The sequence below is a fragment of the Haliaeetus albicilla genome, chromosome 14, assembly GCF_947461875.1.
Source record: "Haliaeetus albicilla chromosome 14, bHalAlb1.1, whole genome shotgun sequence".
Classification (NCBI taxonomy): Eukaryota; Metazoa; Chordata; class Aves; order Accipitriformes; family Accipitridae; genus Haliaeetus; species Haliaeetus albicilla.
In genome coordinates, this window is record NC_091496.1 from 34898090 (window position 1) to 34914028 (window position 15939).

Genomic DNA, 15939 nt, shown 5'->3' on the forward strand with positions numbered 1-15939 from the left:
GAGATTTGGGTTCTTTTTGGCTTTGACTTTCCACATGACCTTGGACAAGTCAGTATACAGTTGTCTGATTTAGTTTCCCCACCATCATAATTTTTAAAGACTATTTTCCTTTCTCTGATGCATTGATATCACAAACTGAAATTACATTATTGCCAGAAAGGCTGTCACAGGAGTTTGGCAAACTAACAGAAATGTATGAGAGCCTGAATCCCCATAAAAATCCCTTAAAATAGCACTGGGGGCTATTCCAGTTTAGGGAAGATTGCACTACTAGTGCTCGTGGCATCCCTGTTATGCATGTAAGGAGGGAAAATTACTCTCTAGAACTGACAAAGTCACAAGCTATAAATTCACTACATAAACAGATAAAATGTTAAAGCCTGCTTCTCCTTTCTCAGCACGGATTGCACTCATAGCTTTCTTTTATCAGCTCAGCACTCTCCACACACACACAAAAAAATTAAGGTGATTGTTAAAGACTTATAGGTTAAAACCATAAATAAACTGTAGTCAATCAATAGTTGTAATATATCCCATCTTTTTCTTTTATCAGCCAAGTGTGAAACACAGGCACAGCCAGTGAACATTGGTTTAATTGAATCACAGTTGCTTAAGTGCTCTCAAGAGGTGATAAATTAAAAAGCGTTTTATGCATGAAAGAAATAGGTTTCTGCAAGTTGGAGAAGCAATATGGCATGAACCTAGCAATAAATTGTTGGTTATCCACTAACACCAAATTGCTACCAATAAAAATTATCTGTGAGCATTTTAACAAGGAAGGAAGAGTAAACAGAAGATTCTACCACAGATACGATTTTGTTTTGCTTTTTTTGGTCAAAGTAGTGGCAAGTTAACTGGAGAGCTGGTCAAATTATTTCTTGAAGGCAATTAGTTTAGTGAATCTAATTTATTTTGTCTTGAATAAAAGTTCCCCAGAAGATTGCTGGTTAGAAGATTTTATGGTTGTTTTCCAAATTTTGAGACCATGAGCTTTTCTTTTCCGCAATTTTTTTTCTGAAAAAAATTCTTGTCAATTTTTAAAAGGATTTGCTTTCCTAAATCATATCATACTGGTTATGTAAACTCACTGAATATGGTAAAAGTTTTACAGGTTTACCTGCAAAAATCTTTTCTATATTTTGATGCTTTTTTTTTTCTTGAAAGTTCCTGGCTTAAATCCTGACCTACCTAAAGCTACTTCATTTCAGCAAGGGCAAGATGTCATACTGCATGTCTTGTAAGTAATTTAGAAATGTGATAGAATAAAACAGGAAAAGCACTTAAAAATAACTGTAAAAGGATGGTATCAAGTAAATTTAACAATATTCCCCAATTATGATCTCATACTTCCTTTTCCCCCTGTACTGGTTTTGGCTGGGATAGGGTTAATTTTCTCCACAGTAGCTGGTATGGGGCTGTGTTTTGGATTTGTGCTGGAAACAGTGTTGGTAACCCCGGGATGTTTCCGTCCCTGCTGAGCAGTGCTCACCCAGAGCCAAGGGCTGTTCTGCTTCTCCCCCCACCCCACCAGCGAGGAGCCTGGGGGGGGACACAGCCGGGACAGCTGACCCCAACTGACCCAAAGGAGATCCCAGACCATAGGACGTCATGCTCCCCATATAGAGCTGGGGGAAGGAGAAGGAAGGGGGGACGTTGGGAGCGATGGCGTTTGTCTTCCCCAGTCCCCGTTGGGCGTGATGGAGCCCTGCTGTCCTGGGGATGGCTGAACACCCGCCTGCCCACGGGGAGTGGGGAACGGATTCCTTGGTTTGCTTTGCTTGCATGAGCAGTTTTTGCTTTCCCTATTAAACTGTCTTTATCTCAACCCAGGAGTTTTCTCACTTTTACCCTTCCGATACTCTCCCCCATCCCACTGGGGTTGGGTGAGCGAGCGGCTGCGTGGGGCTGAGCTGCCGGCTGGGGTTAAACCATAACACCCCCCTAAAATATGAAGCATTAAAGCTTCCAGCATATTTGGTCAACAGTCAGAGCGAAGTATGAGAAGATATTCAGTGCTGATGGAACTGAATAGAAAATCATCCCATGAGCATAACTGTGCCATACTGGTATACTGTAGAAATATGTTACAGAGTAGAACAGGATCCCAGTGGAAAACCTCCATCCCTTGAGTTGGAGATTGATTAAGTCCTCAAATTCCAGCTCAGGCTCCAAGTACTTCAGCTGCAACCTTTCCTAGACTCATTCTTAGCAAAGCTCATAATTAGAAAAAAAACCAACCACCCCTCCTTTTGTCTTTGCTGACTTGTGGGGTTCCATAGATGTATTTTTTCCTCTCTGTTTTTTCCCTAGAGATTTTTCACAACCCTCTCCCTCCCTTTTCTCATTTCACATGTGAATAGAAGTCTTTGCTATTTAAACAAAAATCATAGCCACAGCTTTATTAAAAATAAATTTTAATAGTATAATTTCTTCAGTGGTGTCTTGAATAAGTAAGTGGAAAAAAACAGATACAAACACACCCCATATAATCCCAAACTGATAGATGCTCAGAGCTATTCCTCCTCCCCTGCCTGCACATGAAGACTGATGCTGTTACAGCTTTTAACGCAGATCAGGCTGTGAATTCATGCAGCCAAAGATCCAAATTGCACTTGCGAGATGCCAGTACCTGTTTCGCACCACACAGAGCCATCCACCCAAGGGACCGATGCCTGGCTCCAGATCAAGTGACACACGGTGGCTTATGTGCATGCTGCTCACGACAAACTCTGCTACAAAACGCTGGCAGCAGCCCTCCGGAATAGCTGTAAGCCTGGGCCACCTCCAGGCTCCATTTGGCACCTCCATGAATTTAAGACATCATTATTTCTGGGGCTTTTCTTTCTTTCTTCCTTTCTTCCTTCCTTTCTTTCTTTCTTTTTCTTTCTTTCTTTTTCTTTCTTCCTTTCTTTTCTTTCTTTCTTTTCTTTTTTTTTTTTCCCTTTTTTTTGCCAGATATAATGCCCTGAAATGAGGTAAGAACTGTGTTACAGTCTATCAAGCAAATGGTTGTATATCGTGATAGCAAGGGTGTATCTTGCAAGCCCTGGACCTTGATTTGAAGGCAAGTGAGAAGGTTGTCCAGGGAGGAACAGTGGCCCTACTCCTTCCCCATCTGACCACTGGGAACAACCTCAAACAGAGTCATCCCCAGAAACACTTCTGAATTTCATCCCAGAAAGAACTCATGATTCATTCATGACCTGGACCTGTTGGAGTGAGTCCAGAGGAGGGCCACGAAGATGACCAGAGGGCTGGAGCACCTATTCTATGAGGACAGGCTGAGAGAGTTGGGGTTGTTCAGCCTGGAGAAGAGAAGGCTCCGGGGAGACCTTACAGCAGCCTTCCAGTACCTAAAGGGCGCCTACAGGAAAGATGGACAGGGACTTCTTTTTACAAGGGCATGTAGTGATAGGACAAGGGGTAATGGCTTTAAACTGAAAGAGGGTAGATTTAGATTAGATGTAAGGAAGAAATTCTTCACTGTGAGGGTGGTGAGACACTGGCACAAGTTGCCCAGAGAGGTTGTGGCTGCCCCATCCCTGGCAGTGTTCAAGGCCAGGTTGGATGGGGCTTGGAGCAACCTGGTCTAGTGGAAGGTGTCCCTGCCCATGGCAGGGGGGTTGGAACTAGATGACCTTTAAGGTCCCTTCCAACCCAAACCATTCTGTGATTCTACGATTCATTCTAAAAAAGAGATCAGGCCTGAATAGGGAAATTGAGATGTTAAGACAGTGAAGATACTCTCATACCCCTCCAGACTCCCAACCTAGAAGTCTCATTTTGCTGTGCAAGTTTACCGATGCTAGGAGTGAATCTTTCTGACATATGAAAGACAGGCTTTTGATGTATCAGAGCATAAGATTTTTCTGTTTCATCACACAAAGTAATAATGATGTTTGGATATTTCTGAAAACTTGAAGACACTGGTTGGGAAGCACCTGAAAATTTCACTATGGGAAACTAAAACTGAAGATTCAAACTTAAGAAAAAAGCAAAGGAAGTAACATAAAATTACTTTTTTTCAGTCTGTAGTTATTTCAAAAGGTCAACAATTTCTTCAGGATTTATTGACAGGGAACAATATTTTCTGTGGAAAAAAAAAATTGTTAATCTCTTTTTCCATTCTGTATCTTAAGAAACACCTTAACTTTAGTTTATTTACCTGGCTGGTAGTATAAAGTTATAAGAGTTTCCAGTAGCAAACTATAATTTTTCCATTCAAACTTACAAAACAAATACCTACATAGTGGAACATTTTATAACAAAACAGTAAATTAAATACAATACTGCTTCATGTTCTTTGGGCTCACCTCTCAGGATTCATAATCAGAGTGAATATATTAGGTATTTAGGGAGTGTGTGATAAAAACTGTGCCTGTTTTCACATTTATGTGCTTAAACAAAAAGTTTATAGTTGCATCCAATTTAATAACAAAATTCTAGCTGTTAGAACTTCATACATTGCTACAACATTTCTCAGTGTACGTTAGTGATAAGGGAGTCTCTCCATCATGTGTGAGAAGAGCAACGCAAAGCAAAAGCCCAGGAGCAATTCTTGCTAACCCAAGGTGTTTCCCTAGGTGTCTGCCCCAAGAACATTTCGGTGTCGTTAGAGAAAAACGGGCACTTCCAATGGGCCACCTGGACCCGATGGGCTCAGCCAGCCCCTGCAAGGCAAAGATGACAACGCTGCCCTTAAAGCACTCTTGCCAAGTGTTTCAGGAATGATAGAATGAATTAAAAACAGAAAAGACTTACATTTTCTTTCTGAATCTGTACAATTTCTTCTCTCTCTAGGTGGTTTTGGGCTCAGCTGATGAGGGCTTTGAACAACGTTTCAATTAAGGAAGTATTAATAGAAAACTCGGAGCATTGTATTGTGAGAAAACGAATTCCCTTTAGATGATGCTGGCTGCACAATACATAAGGACAAAACACTTCACCAAATACACAAAAGCAAAAATCAAACCAAAACCAAAAGGACCTACTGAGCTAACAGAGATTAATCCCACAGCTGCAGAGCAAAGCCACCTGCCCTATTTGTGAAATCATGATGAGTGTGTGGAAGTCAGAAGAAAGAAGCATCTGGTGCACAAAGCTGGACCTGAGGGGTGAAATAACCTGGAACTGGGAAATGCTCTGCAGGCAGCTGTGAAGCTGCCTCCGCTTACTGAAGAAATGACCCTTTCAAAGAATATCCTGATCATGCCTGCTTGGCCTTAGCTTCATGTCAGGACACAGAGAGAGACAGAGAGGCATTTAACAAATATCTGAGCATGGCAGCGTGGCAACCTTTTCCACCCGAGGTCTATAATTCAGGCAATTATAAACTTGGAGAAAAGACCATGTTTCTTTCATATGCGTCTCTGCTGAAAGTAAAAGGGAGATAAGAAAAAAACCAAGACCACTAAGTTCTGAAGGGACTTTAACTCTATGAAAATACATTGAGAAAAAGAATCTTTTCCGCCAAACACAACTAGGATTCAGACTAATGCATCTCTCAGGCCATACGTGGTAGGTGCCAGCTTCAGGGCATTTTCAACCATCTACCACTTGTTTTGGGATTCATGTCAGCCAGCTTTGCCATCTAGCAGTTAAATATCCACTCCCCGTGGTCATGGAGGTTCCCTGTGAAGGGAGAGAGACTGATCAGCCAAATGTCCTCCTGGAGATGCCGGTTGTAGGAGAGGCCCAGAGGAGCACCAGTGGTTATTCTCACCGCCATCACCGAGGAAAGGCTGGAGGGTTACAGAGATACCTTACTTCTAGGTAACAGAAGCACCATGAGGTAAATTCCAACAACATGCAAATGTTGGGTAAAAAATGTCATCTAGTCATACACTGCCTGGATGGAAATGTTCCTGAACCTCTGGATAGTCTGCAGCTGAAATGCTTTGTTGCACTCTTGAACTTAGATGCAGGAGCTATTGCAGCAACAACATTGGACATGTAGGTGGTCTGAATATGACCATATTTGCTTAGTTACTTTCTGAGGAAAGTTGGGGCTTTGCTTTTTTCCTTTCACGGCCTTCTTCTTTATATATCATTTCAGGTTTAAGGCTAGAACGTTAAATTGGTACAGTGTAATTACAATTTTTCACATGCTTTAAACAACTAACATTTAGTGCAAGGAGAATGGAGATCAGACAAGCTAAAGTGTCAGGGTATGTTCTTGTTTTTCATTAAAATTCAGGCTTCTGAGAAATGAAACATTTTGAATGTTGATCAAATTTATTTATTTCCATTAGTTTTAAGTGGCAATTAATTGCTGGCTGCATTAATGAGAAATTATTTTAACAGAAAGATCTAAACCCAGTGTTCCATTGCGCTGTTACCAGCCTCTCCAGTAGCCCTGTACTTAACTGCTAGAACACTAATAAAATCTTAACATAAGTAGGAATATTACCATTGACTTCACACAAGGCCAACTTGCACCCAGTGTAACATGACCTGTCTAAAAACAAGCCAGTATCTTTTTGTGCTTCTGCTCAACAGAAATTCATTTTTTCCTTTCTCTGACTACATCAGTTCTTGTAGGCCTGAAGAATTCGTTAGGGCTCTATTATAGGTTTGGTGGACCCCACAAGAGGGCTTTAATCAAACATAAAGCATACATCTATATTAACCTTTTTTGTTCTTCTCCTAGAGAGGTTTCAATATTTAATTCAAGGTTCAATATAAAGCTGATTTTTCAAATGATTGCCATTGTTGATTTACAGTGATGTTTGGTTGGATTTATAAATTTAGAAGAAAGAGATGCCAAAAAAGGATACTAAATTGATTATGGAAAAGACAAGTCACATTCAAATGGAAGTACAAAAATTTGCCTTCTTTAGCCCAGCAGGAGAAAAGCTGAGAAGGAATATGCTTGGTCTTTATAAAAACACTGGAGTCTAAATACTGGATATGGTTCCACCTACTTTCAGCTACCGAAAAATGTTATTCCAAAGAGTAAATGCCTGCCCTGAGTAAACCTAGGCTGAAAATCAGAAAAAGATTCCTACCTTTGTGAGCAAGCACATTTTAGGAGACCTTTCTAAGTAGATTGAAGGAGGAAAACCAGATGGCTTCTACGGAGGAACAGTTTCTGCAATAATTTATTTGTCATAGTATTGGCAAAAGGGACTGAACTCTGAATATCTCTAGTCCTCCTGTCCTCCACTACTATTATGAGCATTTAAAGTCAGCAGAAATGGGTACCAGGTAAATAATCTCAGCTTCAGCACCAGATGCACCACAGCTTACAATTAAAAACATGTTTTCTTGCTTGTGGCTTTTATAAACACTTCTGGGGCTTTCTGAAGTCAGCTGAACTGTGCGCATTTTTCTTATTCCTAGTGAGGAACAAATATTGTTACTGCACAAGAATTACTGACGCCTACATGACCAAAAGCTAGGCTAATTCAATCTGGTTGTTTAAGGCTGCCAGGCAGCCTTGAACAGCAGTGCAGCTCCTCCTCAGATGGGTTTCCAAGACATGTGGGGAGAAGCATCTCCTGAGACGGTTATCGCTTGTCCACTGAGTCCAGAGGAAACCAAGACAGTTACCAGAGGCTAGACGCCCAACTTTCCGTCAGCTAAAATGAAGCAGGAAGAATCTGAGCCCTAACTACCACTTGTATCCACCTGTATGAGCTAAAACCTCCACCAAAGTCACCAGACTGCACAGCGTGGGCTTTTCATGGTGCACGTGAAGACGTGAGAGTGTCTTTCAGGCGTGTGGGTTGGGTGGTGCCAATACAAGACAGTGGAAGTGTTTTTCATAATGATCTATGGCAGAGCAGTTTGACTTAACTTTGTTCAAAAGAGGTCAAAATGTGCGGAGTAGAATGTGGCAGTAGGACAAACTCTTTCTGCTGTCTTGTTTGGACTTTCTCACGTTTCTTTGGTATCTGATCATCCCTGTTCCTCCCAGTCCATGCACATCTATATGGCCCAGTCTTTAGATTCCTCCCACACACTCCTCCCTCATCATTCTCTTTTTCTTCCCCTTTGTTTGCCCCCCTCTGCATTTATTGAATCTTCCCACCCTGAGCTCCATCCATATCTCAGCCCTCACCTTCTCTGTGCAAGCTGGAGGTCCAAGGCAGGAGCCTCGCCAAATGGAAATTATTCTTGTGTGGCTTCTTGGCACTGACACAAAAGAGGGACCAGGAACGGCAGCAGTAACGAGGAGCTATCACTTTACCACTTAAGGGAACTCATACTAGTTTTGGTCACCTTTTGGACCAATTGGTTTTAAGTTATACAGGACCTAGTTTCTAAGTATGCCATTTTGCAACACGCAGGGTAATAATAATTTTTAAAAGTAGGCTGATTTTGAAGTCTGCTGAGAATAGACTTATAAATTTTCCCTTAAATCAAATACTTTGATGGATAAAAGGAGCTAGGTTGAAGCGTGCTCTGTTTGGGAAATGCTGGTATAAATACTGATAACCATAAAACAGTAGATAGCAGAAAAAATTAGAATACTTACTGTTTGGTCTTCCAATTAAGTTAGTTGATTTATTCTGCAAATTTTAAAGTCTAATTATTCTTGTCAGTTGACGATCCTGTTACATATTAGTGGGTAGACTGTATATGAAATAAATATAAGAAGTGAAAATACAATATACATAGATTACCATATTTAAGAAATTGCTTGTTTCCAAGCAGACAAAGACAGAAAGTGCGTGAAGAAAGGCCAAATACTCATTTTTACCTTTAGCAGTACCTGATTTTAAAGTCTGTAATTGTGAAAATAAACATTCTTTTTGTGCACAGCTCAATGTTAGTCACTGTATCTATGGACTATAAACACTGCTGTGTACCGTAACTTGGTATTTTGTTCTAAATTGTGTTTCTCTATTGATGATTGAAATAATAGCTAAGAAATTGGTTCTTAGGCAGAGCTTATTATTTGGTTGTTAAGCAGTAATACTTCCTAGCGTTGATTGTAAGAAGAGGTGATATGCATAAAATCCTCTCAGGTAGTTCAGGAGAACCAGCTCATCAAATTCTCTCCAAGACACCTCCAAATGTTTTGCCCTCAGCTATTGTCTAACAACTCCTGAGCAGTCCTACGCTGAAAGGAGCAGCCAGAAACTATTTATCTGGGGGGGAAAGGTGGCCTAACCCCTTGCCAGGCTCGGCGTGCGTTCGGGTGAAGGTCAGCTCCCGCAGGGGAGGCAGAAGGATCGGCACGGGCCATTCCATCGGATTAGCCGTCTTGCTAAACGTGACCCTACCTTTAAGTGGCCTAAGGACAAAAGGAAAAAGGAAATATCCAAACGTCTTGCCGCTCGGAATCGATCACACCGGGCAACGGGGAAGAAAAGACATCGGGACGAGGCGCGTTCCCGTCCTTGCCCCACGCGGTGAACCACCGGCACGGAGCTCCAGCTCTCCGCGGATTTCTCTTGAAGACGACGGGCGGCTCGGCTCAGCCCTCTGAGAAGCAGAAGCTCGTGGTGGGTAACTGAAACGGCTTTTTCATCATTATCTGAAGCACTGCTGTGAAGCTTGAAATGGCTTCGCAGGGCCGGCTCGTAGCCGTAGCTGCAACAGCCTACTCGCTTCAATTTGCACGCAAGCGTTCTCTCTCCAAAACTTGGTTAGCAAGATTATTTTGATTTTAATGAGGGATTTCTTAATTCGCTTCAAGTAGCTGAACTAAATCATGGATGCGGTGAACCACCTGGGGAACTCTTTAGGAAGAATAAGTAAAGTACACGCAACCTCCACTCCCCACCCTCTATGCACACACGTGCTCACGCACACACACGTTATTTATGACTTTGTTTCCACCTGTGCTGACATGGCTGGAAATTTACAACAGCATTGAAAAACTTACAAGTAGTACCTCAGAAATTCCACATTTTACTGAGCTGTGTTATTATGGCACATTTGTCAGGCAGCCAAATGCTATGTCAGCCCCATAATTGATTTACAGCAACATCTGTAAGAATATTTGAGGAAGAGGAGGAAACCAATGTCCGCTTTTGAATCCAGTGTTTCAAAGAAACTAATGGTGGTGGGAGATTCACAAACAGAAAACACAGAAAAAACCCAACATGTTTAAATGGATATATGCTAAATGTTATAAAAAGGGGGGAGAAAAAGAAAAAAAAAAGTGCATTACTTGTCAGGCAGGAGAATAACCACAGCCTTTCCAGGCATGTTTTAACTTAGCTATATAAAACACCTGGCCCTAAAAAAGCAGACCTTTTTCTTTTTTTTTTCCTCCTGAGGAAAATATGAAGCTTAAACAGGAAGGCCACATAGGCTCAGAACTCCCTTGTGAAAGACCTCATTAGAAAAAAAAAATAGAAAAATCCCACCAAATTTATATAATAGTTACTTTGTAATTGCTATGAACTGTATGAACAAATCCCTACTTTTTCATTTGAGAACATTTTGTGAGGAGAAAAAAGGTCCAACACTACCGAAGAGCTGGAAAGGTTCAGGTGGAGAAAAGAGGTAGGAATGCCTTTCCCAGATCCGCACCTACAATAACTTGCTTTTCTGTTTGCTTATCAACCATTTTCTCTGCAAGACAGCAAGATGTTGAAGAAAGCGGGGAAGATAGCTGATAATATTTGGGAATGCTGAATATTATTTCCATCACCGTGCAACACAGTGCTGTTTAAGTTGTTGGGGGTTTTTAAAAGTAAATGAAGTTGATCAAACATTATATACAATTCTCAAAGTGTACAGAAAGCAGAACATTTCTAATCACCCAGAAAAATATTAAGCCTGACTCTTTACAACTACAGAAACTTGTTGAGTCAGAACCACTAAGAAGGAAGAGAAAAATGCTCTGGTGGCAATGAGGATCAATCCGCAGAGACCTGCCAAACTCAGGTCAAATGGATTTGGGAAGAGGGATGAGCGGTGGGGAGAGAACAAGCAACAGCTCTGCCCACACCAGCCTCTGCGTCTGGTCTGTGCTGCCCTGATAACCCAAAGGGGTCTGCATTCTGCATTCCAGTTCTGAAGGGAAAAGCAAGAATTCAAAGCCAAAAATGAAAATAATTTTGCAACAACAAGAAATTTCAAAGTGAAAAATCAAAGCGTTTCCATTTTTTCAGAATTTTTTTGATGTTCTGATCTAAGCAATTTAGTAAAACGAGTTCAGTGACTCAGTGTCACAGAGCTGCTTTTTGATTTCATCTTTTCTTTTTTTAAAAAAAAACTACTTTGAATGAAAATGCTATTTCATATGAAACTGCTAGAGTGTACTGGTAGGTGAAATAACACAATTGTTACAAGCTACAGAGCAATAAACAAGCACATTTTTAAAATGAGGCACTTAAGAACCTCTGTTTACATTGAAGTATAATTTTATTCATTAAGCTAATACAGCTTTCTGATTAGTCATATTTTCCGTCATTGCCATCATTTTACTACTTTACCTACTGTGTGGTCAGTTACGTGAAATTTATTTCATTCTAAGTACTATTTTACACATAGTTTTTTGTCCCCTTGCCAAAATCCGAGAGCAGATTAACTTGTCCCTCCTTACAGTAAATACCTACGAGGCTGCTACGAGTGCCCCTGACACTTTCCATTCTTTAGCTTACATGGAAGGCTGGGTAACCTAATTACGATGGAGGCCACGTTTCCCCTTTCCTGAGGGAAGGTTAATAGAGAAAGAAGTTTACGCTAATAAAGAATACGATCAGCGTGTGGCAGAAGCCAGGCTCTGGGCAGTTGGCTGCTGTAGCACCGATGCTTTCTTACTGCTGCTGGCATACAGACCTGCAGCAGGTAGCAGTGCGAGTACAGTTTATTTTAAGAGAGTAGCTAGTTTCAGTTACAAGAGCTGGCTTGCTAATAATATACGTCTCCTACCACTTACTCAAATAGTAGCATCTTCATTGCTGTGTTAGTGAGCCACAGCTGTTAAAAAACTATTGAACAAAAGCTTCATTTGGAGATGCGTTACAATTATTTTGTGGTACCAGTGGATTAGATATTTTTGTGTGTGAGCTCTCTGGTTTTCAACTATGTCAGTCAATAGTCTGCAAAATCTTTCCGGATGCAGTTAGGCAGGTCATGAGGGACCTCGTGATGCCCAATGAAGGACCAAGTCTTTCTGGTTATTTCTAAGAGTCTAGAATCACAATGAGATTGAAAAGCAGTTTCAAAAACTCCTCTAACGTTTCTGGGGAAACTGTACCTATCTCTTCAGATGCAATTCTCCCTGGCACCTGGACGGCTCTTTGTCAGCAACAATTCTGCCATACGTGGACTGAGCATCAGACAAGTATCTCACCAAGTATCTCCAGCCCCAATGTCCTCTGTGTCCTGCAGAAAATGGCACAGCTGCCCCATTCAAGGGCTGATAGAGTGGCAGCTCTAGCTCCTCGATAAGCTTATTGAACTGTGTTACAAGGACTAAATGTTAAAATCTGCACGAGTTATTCCTTTATTAGTATTCAAAATCACTTTACGATACGACAGGAACTCTAGCCTTCCTCCACTGCATTCGCTTTACAGGATCTCTGTAGCTCGGACTACTTCCCTCACATGTGGCGTGCCAGCACGTTAGCAGCAAGACAGAATTAGATATGGTTGTCAACTGCTGGCACATCTAAGAAACTCAGCATGAAACCCCACCGTTTGTTGATGATGGAGCCCCGAGCCCCAAATTCTCCACGTTATAGCAACGCAAAGTGGAAGAGAGCGGCATAAAGAAAACCTAAGGACATCAGCGTCGATTCCTCCATTACAGTCTTTTTCAGTGTATTTCTAAAATAAGTAGACTGGACACCAGGATTAGTGCCAAAGATAGTTTAATTGGATAGGAACTGATGTGGTTTTGCATCGTTTTGCCATAAAAGAAGCTGAAGTCTCACCGTTCAAGAAGATGTTATTTCAAACGGCTGTATAATCAATGCCTGAATTTTGATTACCCAGCAGTGGACCCAAATCATAAGTCACAGCTTCCCCACGCACATCTACAAAAGACGTGCTGAAAGTAAGGAGGATGCACATTGCTATGGCAAATGAGGGGGTCTTCAGACCATGCTGCATACAAGTCTTCCAAAGTAAAGGCCTACAACATCTCAAAGCCTGTCTTATATTCAGGCGACCTTATTACCTCTGTTGAGTAAGTAAAATCTTAATTTCCAGTGCCATCATACTTGAAATTCACAGGGTTTAAAACTAGTCACTATTCATTTTGGAACATGGCATATGCGGGTGCTCAGACTGCAAACTCCTGCATTGCACTTGTTGGTGAACAGCCCACGGTCAACAGTCAAGCTGAATGGATATAATACGGGAGCACTTGTTGATCACGCTGAAGTGCCATCAGTAGTCCATAATCTAGCGTAATTTATGGTTCTGTTCTCTGTTGTGTGGGAAATGAAATCCTGGACTCGAGTCACAAAGTCTAAATTTGTTTTACAAGCAGTGAACTTAAATTACTACCAACTTCACTCTCAGGTCCTGCTGTCCCATGGCATTCCTGAGTCACATTGATCACAGGCATTCTGACACAGTGGACCCCGTGGACCACACGACTCTGGGAAACTATGCATTGCACCGGCAATATTTAGTCTTGAACTCAAACACAGAATAACAAATGGATCTTGTTTCTCGTCTACCAGAAAAGGAGATTTTTAGATGCAGTAAGACATAACTCTCCCGACGACATGCTCTTTGGTGCGCAGCTGCTTTTGGCATTTTAGAGCCCAGAGGACAAGAGGAATTAAGTCCACAAAAAAGTATTGTGAAGAGCACGGGAATGCATGTATTGTATTTGAAATATTTTGTATTCGTCTCCTCGATTATGTATTTCCTGCATATTCATACCAAGACCTTCCTAAAGCTGTGGCTAAGCCTGTCTCCCCATGCTTCCCCTCCTCTCCCCCAGCACCCAAACCCCTACTGACTTCTGTCTGCAGCTCCACCGTGCTCTGTAAAATGAACAGTCATCCTAATCCCAAACCACAGTCGTCAAGGCAAGCAAAGGAACTGGAAGGAGAGCGGTGTGGGTTCCCAAGGAGGGTGCCCGAAGGACACGGGAGCAGTGCTGAGCTACGAGAGGAAAAGCAGCATGGGAACGCGGGGAGGCCTCCTGCACCTTTCGGTAAGCGGTAGATGTGCACGTATGCCATTTCAGTGGAATTACGGACCCCTAATACTTAGGCACAACAACCACGAGAAGCACTTTTCGCCACATGTAAGTGGGCAAAGACACTATGGCTTTTATTCCCTGCTGTAACGCTTCCCTAAAATATAATAAAGGAAAGTACCTGGTAAGCTCTTCATCTGAGTAAAACCGTATGTACAAGAACTGCACCTTGTTATACATTGGTTTTCTCCCTTCACTAAGCAGGCTGAGGCTCTCCCCCTCATTTTCTTAATAAAATAATTTCACACAGCTGCTAAACTAACATCCAACTAGTAAGACACATTCTCTATGACAAAGCAATACAAAAAGTGAGAAAAAAAAGGGAGAAGACTTCACTGAGAAAATATAATTCTGAGATGTGTCACATCCGCAACAAGAAGTCTTGCAAATAGCAAGTAAAATTTCTGCTTACATTTGTACTTGAAAAGAAACACAATCCCCAATTATGGTCCTGGCTTGTAAGGCTGGCAGAACACAAATGTTTGCAGTATAAATCTTTGCAAATATTTAATGGATCTTGAATCTTAAGGCTTAGTTTTAAGCTTCTTTGAAGCAGTTCAAGAAATAAGACCCAAGTGTTCAAGAGATCCCCGAGACTGAAATAAGAAATGTTTGGTGACACTAATGAGTCCTCAGTTGGAAAAGCAGCAATAATCTTCAGCAGAAAGCTTGAGCCTAACTCTTTGCCATTGTGGCCCTGTCAAAATCCATTTACAGTTAAGTAAAGAGTTCTAAATTAAAGCATTTGGTCCTGAAATACCGTAGCACTCCTTAAGGTTTTGTGCGTTTGAAATAGTAACAGCCTTCAGTTAAACTATGCAGGTATCCCCCAGTGTCATCTCAGACACACCACTTCCATTATTCAGCTAGGAAACGCTTGCTCCAGAGAGATTCCGGTAAACAAGCAATTCCATTTATCTGTCTAAAATTATTAAAATTATCATTCAGGGCTTACAGAAACTATACTTCAGAAATTGTTTGTACGAGTTCATCGGGTAAAACATTTTGTTGTGTAGAGCACTAAGAGGATGCTGCCTTTAAAGAACATTTTACAAGTTTTAAGTAAGCCCATGACAAGAGTCCAGTTGCTGCTGCTCATAAAACTGCAGAATGTCTGTTCTGTCATTCAGAAACACTTGTTTCTCATTCTAAGACTCTGAGATGCAGCATAAGCTTTACTCAGTGTTGGCCGCAATTTATTTCCCCAATCACATCAACTTATGATTTAGCTTTCAGCTGTGTAAATATCAGGCTACCAGCTCCCTAACATCTGGATCTTCAGAGGGGAAAATAAAAAAAAAAAAAGGAAAAGAAAAAAAGAAAATAGAGGCAAGAGAACTTGCAAGCCTTTAAAACAGATGTTCGGTTACATCAGTGGGCTTAAAAAGAACTATTAAGATAGTGTAAGTATCTTGCAATTTACAGATTGCCACTGTATTTAAGCACAAACTAAACATGAAAACTCACACTGGCAGAAAAGGACTTGAGCATTCATTTCCATTTCTGGGTATTTAAGGCAACAAATAAAATTTTAAGTCATTCGTATTTTTAGGATGTTAAATGAAACTTCATGGGAAGCATTTAAAATCCAGTCACTGACCATGCACGTTTATTTGGGTACAGAGATCCATGTCCTTGAAAGATTAGGATCTTTATACTATCCAACAGCAAGTCAAAAGTATTTAAGGGAGAAGATGAAAAAGGAATAAAATGACATTGCCACTGTTCCCAACCTTCCCCCACTACAGAAAATAAATTTAAACTTGTTTTTCATGATGGACCTTCAACATGGAGTCTTAAGGATAAATATTAAT